At 48.1% G+C, this 13,562-nt stretch overlaps 1 long non-coding RNA gene across 1 annotated transcript; it reads right to left on the bottom strand.

The window, feature by feature from the left end:
• Positions 1–4,780: 4,780 nt before the first annotated feature.
• LOC143825775 (uncharacterized) lies at positions 4,781–13,424 on the bottom strand. The gene is made up of 5 exons (XR_013226985.1): positions 13,410–13,424; positions 9,887–10,228; positions 8,423–8,460; positions 5,773–6,017; positions 4,781–4,967 (listed from the first exon to the last, which is right to left on the bottom strand). It is a non-coding gene; the product is annotated as an uncharacterized LOC143825775 (long non-coding RNA).
• Positions 13,425–13,562: the final 138 nt, after the last annotated feature.

Raw genomic sequence — 13,562 nt, 5'->3', positions numbered from 1 at the left:
CTCGGTGCTTGCACAGGGGATACCTTTACCTTTACCTTTAATATACAAAGATTTTGCTGATTAATCACTTCTTGGAATGGCAGTGAAATGAATGGGAAAGTTGTTGTTTTTTATACCCCAATTTTCACTATCTGAGTGGCTGCCTTACCACTCTGCGCCACAAGAGGCTCTTACACTGGGATTTATAACTGACCAAATGGCTAGATTCCTATATAGAAAATATATAACATGCCAGCTGGGTTACTCTAGTGACCTGGTCCTCCCTAGAAAGGGAGGACTCCAACGTCACACCCAGGTTCCTGGCGGTGTGCCACAAACTGATTTTTTTATTGTTGCTGGTATCTTGTTTGCGAGCTCCTGTTATTTGAGGAAGGTTGGATCTTGCCAGCAGCAGGATAGGTGCAACCTTGTTTGAGGCAACAAACTAATTTGAACACACCTTGGCTGCACAGCTTTCTGAGGTTATCTTCTGTTTTCCAATAGAACTGGGGTGTGTGTGTACTTTTTACAACCCAAAGGAGTCTCAAGGTGGCCTACAAACACCTTTCCCATTCTCTCCCCAGAACAGTCACCTGGTGAGGCAGACGAGGCTGAGAGAGTTCTGAAAGAACTTTGACTGGCCTAAGGTCATCCAGCTGGCTTCATGTGGAAGACGAGTGGGGAACCAAACCCAGTTCTCCAGATTAGAGCCCACTGCTCTTGACCACTGCACCAAAGTGGCTCTCACACTGAATTGGTTCTCAATCTGAGGAGTAGCTATTCTTTCTCTCAAGCTCTGAGTAGACCACAAAAACTGAGTGCTAATGAGATATGCTGGGTTGAATTCTTCCCCCTTTTTAACTTCACTCTGGGTCATCTGCCAGGCAAGGTCAACGTCCTGGCAGATGCTCAGTCCAGACTCCCCCACCATGACAGTAAAACATAGACGGTGGTAGAAACAGTGTTTGACCCTCAGCAATTGGGACTGTTGCTGCAAAATCACAGCCAGACTCATGTTGAGCAGTAAGGAGTGGAGTTTGCAAAGATACTATTCCATTGTTGCGGGAAACACTGGAAGAATCCCAGGTTGGATGGGCTGTGACCCAGCTGACTGTTCTATAAAGGGGGGGGGGGGTGTCTCTGCATCTCTGAGGGCATCCACAAAGATGTCCTTCAGATGTGTTGTGACAGTAAGGCTTGTATGCAGGCAGTTTTGGTGACCATGGCAGAATAAGGATGCGGGGGCATATCTTGTCCAGTCTATATCATGAACAAGATAATGGCAGGAAAGCTGCAGGGTCTCTTCCAGCCTGTGACGAAGCTAGCTGGCTCTGGTCAGTGATATCCATGGATATCAAAGAATCATATAATCATAGAGTTGGAAGGGGCCATAGAGGCCATCTAGTCCAACCCCCTGCTCAACGCAGGATCAGCCCTGAGCATGCTAAAGCATCCAAGAAAAGTGTGTATCCAGCCTTTGCTTGAAGACTTCCAGTGAGGGGGAGCTCACCACCTCCTTAGGCAGCCTATTCCACTGCTGAACTACTCTGACTGTGAAAATTTTTTTTTCCTGATATCTAGCCTATATCGTTGTACTTGAAGTTTAAACCCATTTCTGCGTGTCCTCTCCTCTGCAGCCAACAGAAACAGCATCCTGCCCTCCTCCAAGTGACAACCTTTCAAATACTTAAAGAGGGCTATCATGTCCCCTCTCAACCTCCTTTTCTCCAGGCTGAACATTCCCAAGTCCCTCAACCTGTCTTCATAGGGCTTGGTCCCTTGGCCCCAGATCATCTTTGTCGCTCTCCTCTGTACCCTTTCAATTTTATCTACGTCCTTCTTGAAGTGAGGCCTCCAGAACTGCACACAGTACTCAGTACTTGCTTCCCCCTATCATCACAGACCCACCACCCAGCAAGGGAAAGACAAAGATTGGTTTTCAAAGCACGCACACTTTGTTCCATGCACCTCTCTGCCCACTGCAGAGTTAGTAGCAATGTTTGTGCAACACATATTCCGTCCCCACACCTTCCCTGAGAAGGTTATCAAATGGAGAGAATTGATCAGGTTCTGGAGCAATATTGGCCCTGTTTTTTAAACGACCCACAGGATGACTGGGTCAACCTTCTCCCATTTGTGGAGTAAGCTTATAACAATGCCCCCAGACAGAACACAGGCATGACCCGCTTTGAGGTAGTCCACGGACAGGCTCTTCACTCTTTCCCCAACTGGGAGTCTGGGAGACATCCAGGAGTGGGAGGAGCACATAAGGGACTCCTGGAGTGAATCATCTCAGCCCTCAATAAAGCTTTCAAGGTTGAGTGAACCACAAGAGGGTCCACAACCTGGAGGTGGCAAAGGTGGATCTAGTATACATTTCTACCAAACATTCAAAGAATGGGCTGCTCAGTAATAAACTGAGTTATAGGTATGTAGAGCCAGTTAAGGTAGAGGTGGTCATAAACATGATGGCTGTTGAGTACGAGCTACCTCACAACTATCAAACCATCCACCCCATATTTTGCAGCAGCCTTTGAGGCATGCACCCCCGCCCAATGTATGGCACCTTGCTGCTTGTCCTGGAAAGCGAGAGTGTGCACTTTGAGATCTCTAAGGTCTTGGACACCCAGTGCCACCGGGGCTATCTGCAATATTTTGAGTCCTGGAAAAAACTGCATCTCTCAGAGAATGAGTGGGTGGATTCCCAGGACATGAAAGTGCTTGATTTGCTAGGGGATTTCCATCCCGCATACTCGGATAAACCAGATCCTGAGCCAACTTGATAGTGGGGAGGGCTTTGGGGGAGCAAAATGTCAGGTAGCCTCCCCAGCAGTCTTCCATAAAATGCTTGACCTACGTCCCAGAACTGTCTGGGGAGAGTTACTCCCATCATCCCCCTCCCTCCTCTTTCATGTCCCCATGCTCAGGGCCAGATGGCCTCTATCTCAGCTCAGGATGTTTAAGCTATCCTTTTGCACCTGGAGTAAGGTGACCAAATTGTCCCACTTTTGGAGGGACATCTGGGGGTACCTGGCAAATTGTACTTATGTTGAAATTTAAAATTATATATTACAATACTATTTTTGCATTCTGTGCATTCTAGGAAACGTTTTGTTGCTCCATATAGACAAAATTTTTAATCAAGAACTCCCCCAGTCAATGGTGTCCCGCTTTACCAGTGTCAAAATCTGGTCACCTTAACCTGGAGGTGTTAGCTGTAAACTGCATTTTCCTTTGAAGATAAGAATTGTTCTGTGTGAACTCGATGTACACATAAACTGCAAACTGTTTTGTATTTTTGGGATGGCTGTTGCTGGGACCGTATCCTGACTTGAGCTAAAATTGCACTCTTGTTAAACTTTTTCCCCACACTACCTTAAAAATGGTGAAATTTTTAAGGTGGTGTTCTTACATTCAGACATATCTTAGACGAAGGAAAGCTGTAAAGTTAAAATATGGAGCTAGCAGAGTTTACTGTTTCAGCATATCAAGCAATATGAGAGTAAGTGTAGTGGGGTGGTTAGATAAAAGGTCCCCAACATTTTTGAGCCTGCAGGAACCTTTATAATTCTGACAGAGGGAGCCAGATCTAAGTTGGAAAACCCCTGGAGATTTGGGGAAGGAGCCCGAGGAGGATAGGGACCTCAGTGGGCTACCATGCCACAGAGCCCACCCACCAAAATAGCTATTTTCTTCAAGGGGACTGATCTCTAATCTGGAAATTAGCTGTAATTTGGGGAAGGGGGTCCTCAGGCCCCACCCAGAGGCTAGGTGCTGCAGGAAGCAAAGTGACCCACAGAATGGCTGCCACAGTTTATCTCAAATCACACAGTGGAGATACTTCCACAGTGGTGGTGTCATGTGCCAGGTCTGGCTCATGTCAACTTGGTTGCTTTCTCCCAGGCTTGAGTTGTACTTCTCTTAATAGCCTCCCTTCGATCCACATCCAGCATTTTCCAGCTGTCTGCATTTTAGAGGGCTCTTTGCAGTGCAAATGCCTTAACTCATGTCCTAGAATGGTATGCATAACAATCCCACTAGTTCTACAACACCTGTGTGTTACCCAGACAAATTGTCTCCTGTTTTCACTCTGTAACTGATCAAATAAACAGAATGTGGGAAAGAAGATTTGTGCCTAAAATCTGGTTATTGGGAATGAAGGTATAACTACCCTGGTCTCCCCCAGTAATATTGTCTTCAACAATGGTTGCCTGCCTAAGATCACCTTTTGACTGCTTCCGGATTTCCTTCAATAAAGATCAACTTCAGTTTTATCCCAATGCCTGGGATTCCTGTGGGTTTGTTCTGATGGAATTTGTGGCCTGTACTCCTAGGGTTGTGATAGATGGCAGCTGCAGCCAAAGCAACATTTTGAAAAATCCACACAACCCATTGGATCTCCCCTGGCCAATCAGAGGTGCTGCTGGGCAAAAGGCTCATTGGACCCAGCCCACTTGCAAAAAAAACACTTAGCAGGTACCAGGAAAGGTGTTGGCAAGGCACTATGGTGCACAAAGACACCCACTGGGTGAGACTGCAGGACTGGGATCTGGGAGATCCTGGTTCAAATCCATGCTCTCTCGTGGAAGCTCACTGCATAACCTTAGGGCAGTCACGTGATCTCAGCCTGACTCACCTCACAGGGCTGTGGTGAGGGTAAAGTAGCCAAGAAGAGATTGAGATCAGCCACTTTGGCTACCTCTGGGGTGAAAGGTGAGGCATAAGTGAAGAAAATCAAACTAAAAAGTAGTTCCTTGATTCAGTGAGGCACCTGTAGAATCAGTGATACACATAATACAACTTTCATGGGACACATGGCCCCTTTGTGCAAATCAGTTTATTGCTGTAAAGTTGCAGACTTTCATGTAAGGAAGGAGGAGGGGGATTTCAAGGGAGGCCTAATTGGTAGCCTCTCATGCCGGCTGGCTGAGGTGTTGCAAAAGCTGCCTGAAGTCTGAGTCAGAACTGCTCTTGGAACTGCTTCAGTGCTGGAAGAGAAATAAAGAGAAGCACATTCAGCTTGGCAAACAGTTCTGTTTTCGTTGGTTCATTTTTATTATGTCCCCCGCTGCTTTGGTGACCTGTGTCTGCCGGCTTTTCCACATTCTCAGTTCCCTTGCTCGTAAGTTCCTGTTTCTTTGTGTGAGATTCTGTGCTGTGTTTGTTTTGCTCCCCCAAATGGTCAATTCAATATTGCAATGGTTTATTCCCAGTATAAAAACCTTCCGTTTAAATCAGCAGAGAAATACAGAAGAAAGAGGAGAAGGATAAGAAGAGCGGGGGGGGGGGGGTTACCCTTATTTTTGCTACCTGAAGGCACCTCAAAGCAGCTTGCAATCACCTTCCCTTCCTCTCCCCACAACAGGCTCCATTTGAGATAGCTGGGGCTGAAAGAGCTCTCAGAGAACCATGGATGGTCCAAGGTCACCCAGCTGTCTGAGCGTGGAGAAAACAAACCCAGTACTCAAGATTCAAGGCTACTACTGTTAACTACTACGTCATGTGGAAATATAGGTATAAAATCTACCACCAGATGGAACAATATCTGGGTGGAACAGTCCACCAACAAAAACCAGGAAAATGAGAATGTGGAAAAGCCTTGTGTTTTCAGCCCCATGTTTACTTTCAATTTTGCCCTGCTGGTTGGCTGTTCTCATCCATTGTAAGCATAAAAGGGAAGACACAGAGCAAAGACATAATGGTCCTACTGAAGGAAACCTTCTTCGTCTATCCATGCCTGATCATGCAGCCCACCATCTGCACCCCCAAGTCAGAGCCATATCCTTCCCTTACCATGCCATGATGGTGGTGGTGGTGGTGGTGATGAAGATGCGGAAGATGGTGATGATGCGGATGATGATGCCCTGGCCCTCCAGGGAACATTCCTGGTGGCCAAGGAGATGGGTGATGTCCATGATGCCCATGGTGATGTGGTCCATGTGGAGGAGGTAGGGGAGGGAACCCTGGAGCTGGGCATGGATTCATGCCTGGACCGGGATATGGCCCAGGGTATCCAGGATAATTAGGTGGCATCCCACCTAACAGAAAGCAAAACAAAGCCATGGGATGAGGGCAAGGCACCTATGCAAACTCTCCAAGTTTCTCATTACAGAATAATGAGAAATGATAATGCTTATCTGTCAACGCCTGATCGAGACCAGCCTGACTCAGGAATCACAGAATCATAGAGTTGGAAGGGGCCACACAGGCCATCTAGTCCAACCCCCTGCTCTACGCAGGATCAGCCCAAAGCATCCTAAAGCATCCAAGAAAAGTGTGTATCCAACATTTGCTTGAAGACTGCCAGTGAGGGGGGAGGTCACCACCACCTTAGGCAGCCTATTCCACTGCTGAACTACTCTGACTGTGAATTTTTTTCCTGATATATAGCCTATATCGTTGTACTTGTAGTTTAATTTAATTTCCTTTTGTTCATAGCTTTGGCAGGAGGCACTTTTGCCTGCTCCTCTACTGAATACTTATAACTGCAGCACCTTAAACAGGAAAGAAGATTCCTCAGTATCCCAGTAATTCCCATAATATGCAAGGCCTTGCACACTGCATAATAGCCAAAGGAAGACCTTCTGGATATTCTCCAGAAGCAAGCGCCTGTTCAAGTTGCCTTAGAACCAGCAGGCCAGGACCTCTCTGAAGGGATCTATCTCAGGCTTTCTCAACGGGGAGGTTCATGAAACCCTGGGGTTTCTCAACAGCCCTGGAAGGGTAGGAGTTCCAGCCTTGTGGGGTAGGCTGTTGGGGTGGCATTGAGGGGGTAATGGAGCGTGGTGTCACATCCAGGGGGAGTGTCTAGGGGATGTCACTTCTGGTGACATGTGACTTCCAGGCAGAGAGGTGTGGCCTGCTGACATCACTTCTGAGGTTTCTTGAAGCCTGAAGCATTTTTCAGGAGTTTCTCAATGATAAAACGTTTGAGAAAAGCTAGTCTCCTTCGTTAACCTCCAGAGTCTAATCACCAGGAGCCCAGTAGAAGAGGTGGAGGCTCCCCAGAGCTGAAGTCAGTCAGAACTATGCAGAGGAGTGCACACTAGACAGATTGGGCCTCCTATGCTTCAGCCGCCGTCACAAGGAAGACAGAGTTCTTTAGGTTTTATCAGGATTAAGGACCTAATCCAGAGGTCTCCAACGTGATGCTTGCCTCGTGGTTTTAGAAACTGAGCAGGGCTAGGCAAATCTTTTGCCCAGCCAGGCTTCTGATTGGCTGCAGAAAATTTGACTGGCGGTGCAAAGTCCAGCTTTACAGGATCACATGAACCCACAAAGCAGCTTCATAATGATTCAACAACAAAGCTCTATTGACAAAGGAGAACACGCTGATACTGGAGAGCCTTTCTGGAAACACTACAGACTATTTTACCCTTTGTGTGCCAAAGCATTTTTGGTCTCCGTTTAATTTTCTCTTGTTCATAGCTGATTGGCAGGAGGCACTTTTGCCTGCTCCTCTGCTGAATACTTATAACTGCAGCACCTTAAACAGGGGAAATTTCCAGCATGGTGTTACGTTGACTTTTTGGAACTTCTTTGAGGTTTAAAATTTTTTTTACACATCAACAAATAGAAAAAACAACCCATTGTTGTTGTTAGTTGCGAAGTCGTGTCCGACCCATCGTGACCCCGTGGACAATGATCCTCCAGGCCTTCCTGTCCTCTACCATTCCCCGGAGTCCATTTAAGCTCCCACTGACTGCTTCAGTGACTCCATCCAGCCGCCTCATTCTCTGTCGCCCCCTTCTTCTTTTGCCCTCGATCGCTCCCAGCATTAGGCTCTTCTCCAGGGAGTCCTTCCTTCTCATGAGGTGGCCAAAGTATTTGAGTTTCATCTTCAGGATCTGGCCTTCTAAGGAGCAGACAGGGCTGATCTCCTCTAGGACTGACCGGTTTGTTCACCTTGCAGTGCAATAATATCAATACCAGTTGACTTCGGACCTTCTAAGGATTCATTGATATTATATGCCTGAAGAAGAGTCTTTGAAACACGTACCTGTTACCCTGACAATTTCCCCCATACTAAAAGGCAGTCTTTGAAAAGACACCTCCCTGTGCCTGGCACATACTGGGCACTGTGCAGAATGGTGTACACAGGAACCAGACTGACAGCTGCTTACACAGAAACCAGGGCCTAGTCTGCACACAATGGATAATGCACTTTCAATGCACTTTAGAGGTAGATTTTCCTGTTCTGCACAGGAAAATCCAGCTGCCAAAGCACATCGAAAGTGCATTATCCTATATGTGCAGACTAGGCCCAGCTGATCTCCAGGTGGCAGCGATCAGTTTACCTGGAGAAAATGAACCCTTTGGAAGTTGCACTCTGTGGTATTGTACCCCATTGAAGCTGCCCAAACCCTGACTTCCGTAAGCTCCCTCCCCCCCCCCAAAAAAAAAGGTCCAGGTATTTCCCAAGATGGAAACATCCAACATTTACCTTGGTTAGGGTTCCACATGTCAAGAGATGGTCTCAGTCTGCAATGTAGAAATATCACATTGTTAGAAGGATTTCCTGCTCACCTTTTTTGGTACCGACTTAAAGTCACCACGATGGAAAGATGAGAGTATTTCAGTTATGGTCTCAGGCTCTTTATTCTTGCTGTAATTGTTTTTGCACTATGACTGAATTGGAATCATAGCTTCAACGAGTTGGAAGGGGTCATACAGGCCATTTACTGCAATACCCAGCTATGTGTCGGTGGTAGCCTCCCTTGGACTCCAATACCCTGTTCAATGCAGGATTAACCTTGGTTAGGAATGCTAATCTGGTGAGCTAGGCTTGATTCCTTGCTTTCCTACATGGAACTAGCTGGGTGACCTTGGGCTTGCCACGGCACTGATAAAGATTTTCTGACCCAGCAGGAATATCAGGGCTCTCTCAGCTTCACCCACCTCACAGGGTGTCTGTTGTGGGGAGAGGAAAGGGAAGGCGAATGTAAGCCCCTTTGAGACTCCTTCAGGTAGGGAAAAGCAGCATATAAGAATGAACTCTTCTTCTTCAAATATAAAACCCCAGCTTATAAGGCTTTATAAAGATTTATAAGCATTTCTGTTTGTCTCTTGTCTTCACCTCGTGGGGTAGCCATAACTCAGTTAGGACTGGACGGAACTTACCACCATCATGAAAATCTCAACTTGGTGTAGTAATATCAGCAGTAATATAAGGTTTCTCTCAACCTCACCTACCTCACAGGGTGTCTGTTGTGGGGAGAGGAAAGGGAAGGCAAATGTAAGCCACTTTGAGACTCCTTTGGGTAGAGAAAAGTGGCATATAAGAAGCAACTCTTCTTCTTCTTCTTCTTCTTCTTCTTCTTCTTCTTCTTCTTCTTCTTCTTCTTCTTCTTCTTCTTCTTCTTCAGCATCCATAAGTATCTGTCCAGTCACTGCTTAAAAACCACCAGGGAGGGAAGTTCACCACCCCCTTAGGCAGCTGATTTCACTGTTGGTCTCCTCTGACCGTGACAATTCTTTCCCTATCCAACAAGTACTGTTCTATAAGCCATTACTGCTGGTTCCATCCTTTGCTGCCTACAGGAAACACTCCCTGCCCTCCTCCAAGCGACAACCTTTCAGATACTTCAAGAGAACCATCATATCCCCTCCCCACCTCCTCTTCTCCAGGCTGAACTTTCCCTAGCCCCTCCGCCTTTCCTCAGAGGGCTTGGTCCCCATGCCCAAGAGGCTGGACTAGATAGACCACTGGTGTGACAACAGCAGGCTGTTATGTTTTTAAACACGGAACCGGCCCTCTGAATTCTTGCCTTTCCAAAATGGAATCCTTTTAGGACTGACAATCTGGAACCTCCCCCAGCCCCTGCCCGTCCACTCCCACCAAAGACCATTTCAACTCATTCTGCTTTTTGACAGGCTCAATATTGCAAACAAATCCGAAGCCACCTACCGTGCCAAAGGCAGAGTCTTTTTTCAGACTGCTTCCTTCTTGGTGGTTCACACGGGAAACAGCCTTTGCTTATATAGCAGCCTCTCCCACCACTCCACCCCATCTCCTGGATAGCTAATGGGAGTGTCCAGGTTGCCCTGGGAGACGGAAGCGCCATGAAGCAAAAGGCCCTTATTGGCTTTTCCTCCTTTACTGCTTGTCTTTTGCATCAGAGTCCACGCCTTAGCACAAAGGTGAGCCATACCGTGCCTGGTTGCGTTCAGCATGGGCAGTGCCACTTTGTTGGAGGGAGGGGTGTTTAAAACAAATCAGCTCATCCATGATCCATTTTGGAAGGGAGACCTGGAAGGGAGAGTTAGCATTATGCTACAGCAGTGGTTCTCAATATTTCTCATGCCACGACCCTTTAATTCACTTCCCCATGTTGTGGTGACCCCCAACCATAAAATGATGCAAGTGTTCTTTCACAGAAATTAAACCGAAACTGACCAATGGCATGAAGATTCATTGCTCATGATTGTATATAAATTGTTTTTTTCCTGGTTTTCTCAATTCAGTTCTGCCTCTTGTCCCGTCATGCCGATCTCGCTCTTTTCCGCAGCTCCAGATTGACGAACGCTCTATCTCAATCTACCCCGCAAGGCTGTTGTGTAGATGGCATCCCACACCACCAAGCTGCTTGCCCAGCAGCGACCCCTGTGAAAGGGTCATTCGACCCCCAAAGGGGTTCCGACCCCCAGGTTGAGAACCACTGTGCTACAGCAAGAAGAAGAAGAAGAAAGAAGAAAGAAGAAGAAGAAGAAGAAGAAGAAGAAGAAGAAGAAGAAGAACAACAACAACAACAACAACAACAACAGCAACAACAACAACAACAACAACAACAACAACAACAACAACAACAACAACATTTGGTTCTTATATGCCGCTTTTCCCTACCCGAAGGAGGCTCAAAGCAGCTTACAGTTGCCTTCCCTTTCCTCTCCCCACAACAGACACCCTGTGGGGTGGGTGAGGCTGAGAGAGCCCTGATATCACTGCCCGGTCAGAACAGCTTTATCAGTGCCGTGGCGAGCCCAAGGTCAGCCAGCTGGTTGCATGTGGGGGAGTGCAGAATCGAACCTGGCATGCCAGATTAGAAGTCCCCACTCCTAACCACAACACCAAACTGGCTGCATGTTTCACCTGGAGAGTGGCTAGGTTTGGTGGGTTCCCACCAGCAGAGGATGAGGAGGTGGTGTTTCCAGATCCAGGATGGGAAACTCCTGGAGAATTGGGGATTTAGCCTGGGGAGAGCAGGGAGCGCACTGGAACACCCTCCAAAGCAGGGATTTCCAGCTAGGGGTCAACATACCCCCAGGGGTCCACGTGCGCTCCAGAGGGGTCCTATGGACTCCCCTCTCCTGCCATAATGGACTTGGGTACAAGTTAGGAAACCAGCAGTTTGCATTGCTCCCTCCCCCTTCCTCCTGAGCATCAGTGAGGACTCTCATGGTTTCTGTGCCGGGGAGGAGCAGTGACTGCATGCCTCCTCCTGCCTTAAAATGCCTCCCGTGTCTCTCCCCTCAGTCCTCCATGAATCTGCCTGTCCTCACGGGTGGTGATGTCACTTCCAGGAGACATGGCCAGTTGACCTCACTTCCAGGGCTCCTCAAAGCGCGAAAGATTATATCCGGGGCTCCTCCACAGTCAAAAGGCTGCTCCAAAGCAGCCCTTTTCTCCAGGGGGGCATTGACCTCTGTAGTCTGGGGATGAGCTGTAATTCTGGGGGATCCCCAGGTTCTGCCTGGAGGCTGGCATCCCTAAAAGTGACACCTGAGGAGTCTTCTCTCTCCCAGAAGGTGGAAACTCTGACACTCTTGTTATCTCAAGAGTCCCCTCACAAGTCTTGGCCAAGGCCACACCCTGGGTGACTAAGATCTGTTCATCCCTGTCCCACAGCTCAGCCTCGCTCACAAGGAAATCAGGGAGGGAAACAGAATCATAGAATCATAGAGTTGGAAGGGCCCTCCTGGGTCATCTAGTCCAACCCCCTGCACTATGCAGGACACTCACATCCCTATCGCTCATCCACTGTTACCTGCCACCCCCTTGAGCCTTCACAGAATCAGCCTCTCTGTCAGATGGTTATCCAGCCTCTGTTTAAAAATTTCCAAAGATGGGGAACCCACCACCTCCCGAGGAAGCCTGTTCCTCTGAGGAACCGCTCTGACTGTCAGGAACTTCTTCCGGATGTTGAGACGGATTTTCTTTTGAATTAATTTCATCCCATTCATTCTGGTCTGTCCCTCCAGGGCAAGAGAGAACAACTGTGCTCCATCGTCTATATGGCAGCCTTTTAAATACTTGAAGATGGTTATCAGATCCTCTCCTCTCCAGGCTAAACAGACCAAGCTCCCCCAACCTTTCCTAATACATCTTGGTCTCCAAACCCCTCACCATCTTTGTTGCCCTCCTCTAGACACGTTCCAGTTTGTCAACATCCCTCTTCAACTGGGGTGCCCAAAACTGAACACAGGACTCCAAGTGAGGCCGAACCAGCGCAGAGTACAAAGAGAGCTGGGGTTCAGGCCCTGCACTACTGCGGGGGAAGGATTTTGTAAATATGTAGCAGACGGGACTGCCTAGACCTTAAACATGACCCGAGTTCCCTCCTTCTTTGGTGGCTGGTACAGCCAGACTCTCTGGTACCTCAGAGACCACAATGCACTGCTATGCCATTTACTTATGGCGTTTTCCAGCTGGCTATATACATAGTTCTCTGTGGGCTGGTTCCAGCATAAAGCCACCCTCTGAAGCCTCCAATACACTGTCAGTACATTTGCAGAGGAAGAATTTCTGCAGTCAGGAGAGAATATTTCTTCCCTTTGGGGGAGGACCAGGACCCAGAGCGGTGGGGCTAGTCAGCCCAAAATGAACTGCCCCTGTGTTTATCATTTTTTTTGCCCAGCCTTTTGACAGTGAAGAAATAATAAATAACTTTTCAGCCTTCTAGGAGCCCCTGAAATGAGGTCTGCTGGCCGCATCCCCCCAGAAGTGGCATCACCACCTGTTTTGACAGGTAGGCTCAAGAAGGACGGAGGGCGGAGAGACAGGAGGTGGTTGAAGAAGATGGGAATAGGCATGCAGGCTCTGCCCCCTCCCAGGCACAGAAAACATGGGAGAACTCATTCACGATCAGGAGGACGGGAGAGGGAGCAATGGAACCGACTGGTACCCTAGTCTGTGTCCAAGTCCATTTTGCCAGGAGGGGAAAGTCTATGGACCCCATCTGGAGCTCCTGGCGATCTGTGGACCCCTAGTTGGGAATCCCTGCTTTAGAGGGTATCCCACTGAGGACCCTGCTGTCTCAAGACTCCACCCCCAAATCTCCAAGAGCTTCCCAACTTGGATCCAAAAATACTACCCCCTTATCCCCTCCTGGGTGCCGTGGGGAACCGGACAACCCTAGCCTTTTCCCACGTCAAACATACAGCTGCTTGCTAAGTCTCCTTTCCGGTCTGGTGGTAGGCCAAAGATGACTCACTGATCAAGTGACCAACGATGACTCCTTGAGCAGGTGATTAAAAAAAAAAATCCCTCCCTCCAACAGAGCCGCACTGCACCGTGCTGAGCGCGACCATGCGCAGACTTTGAACCGAAAGACTAGCAGAAGAGGAAGTAAAGCGGATAAAGGCCT

The sequence above is a fragment of the Paroedura picta genome, chromosome 1, assembly GCF_049243985.1.
Source record: "Paroedura picta isolate Pp20150507F chromosome 1, Ppicta_v3.0, whole genome shotgun sequence".
In the NCBI taxonomy this organism is placed as follows: Eukaryota; Metazoa; Chordata; class Lepidosauria; order Squamata; family Gekkonidae; genus Paroedura; species Paroedura picta.
This window is presented reverse-complemented; position numbering and strand designations above follow the sequence as displayed.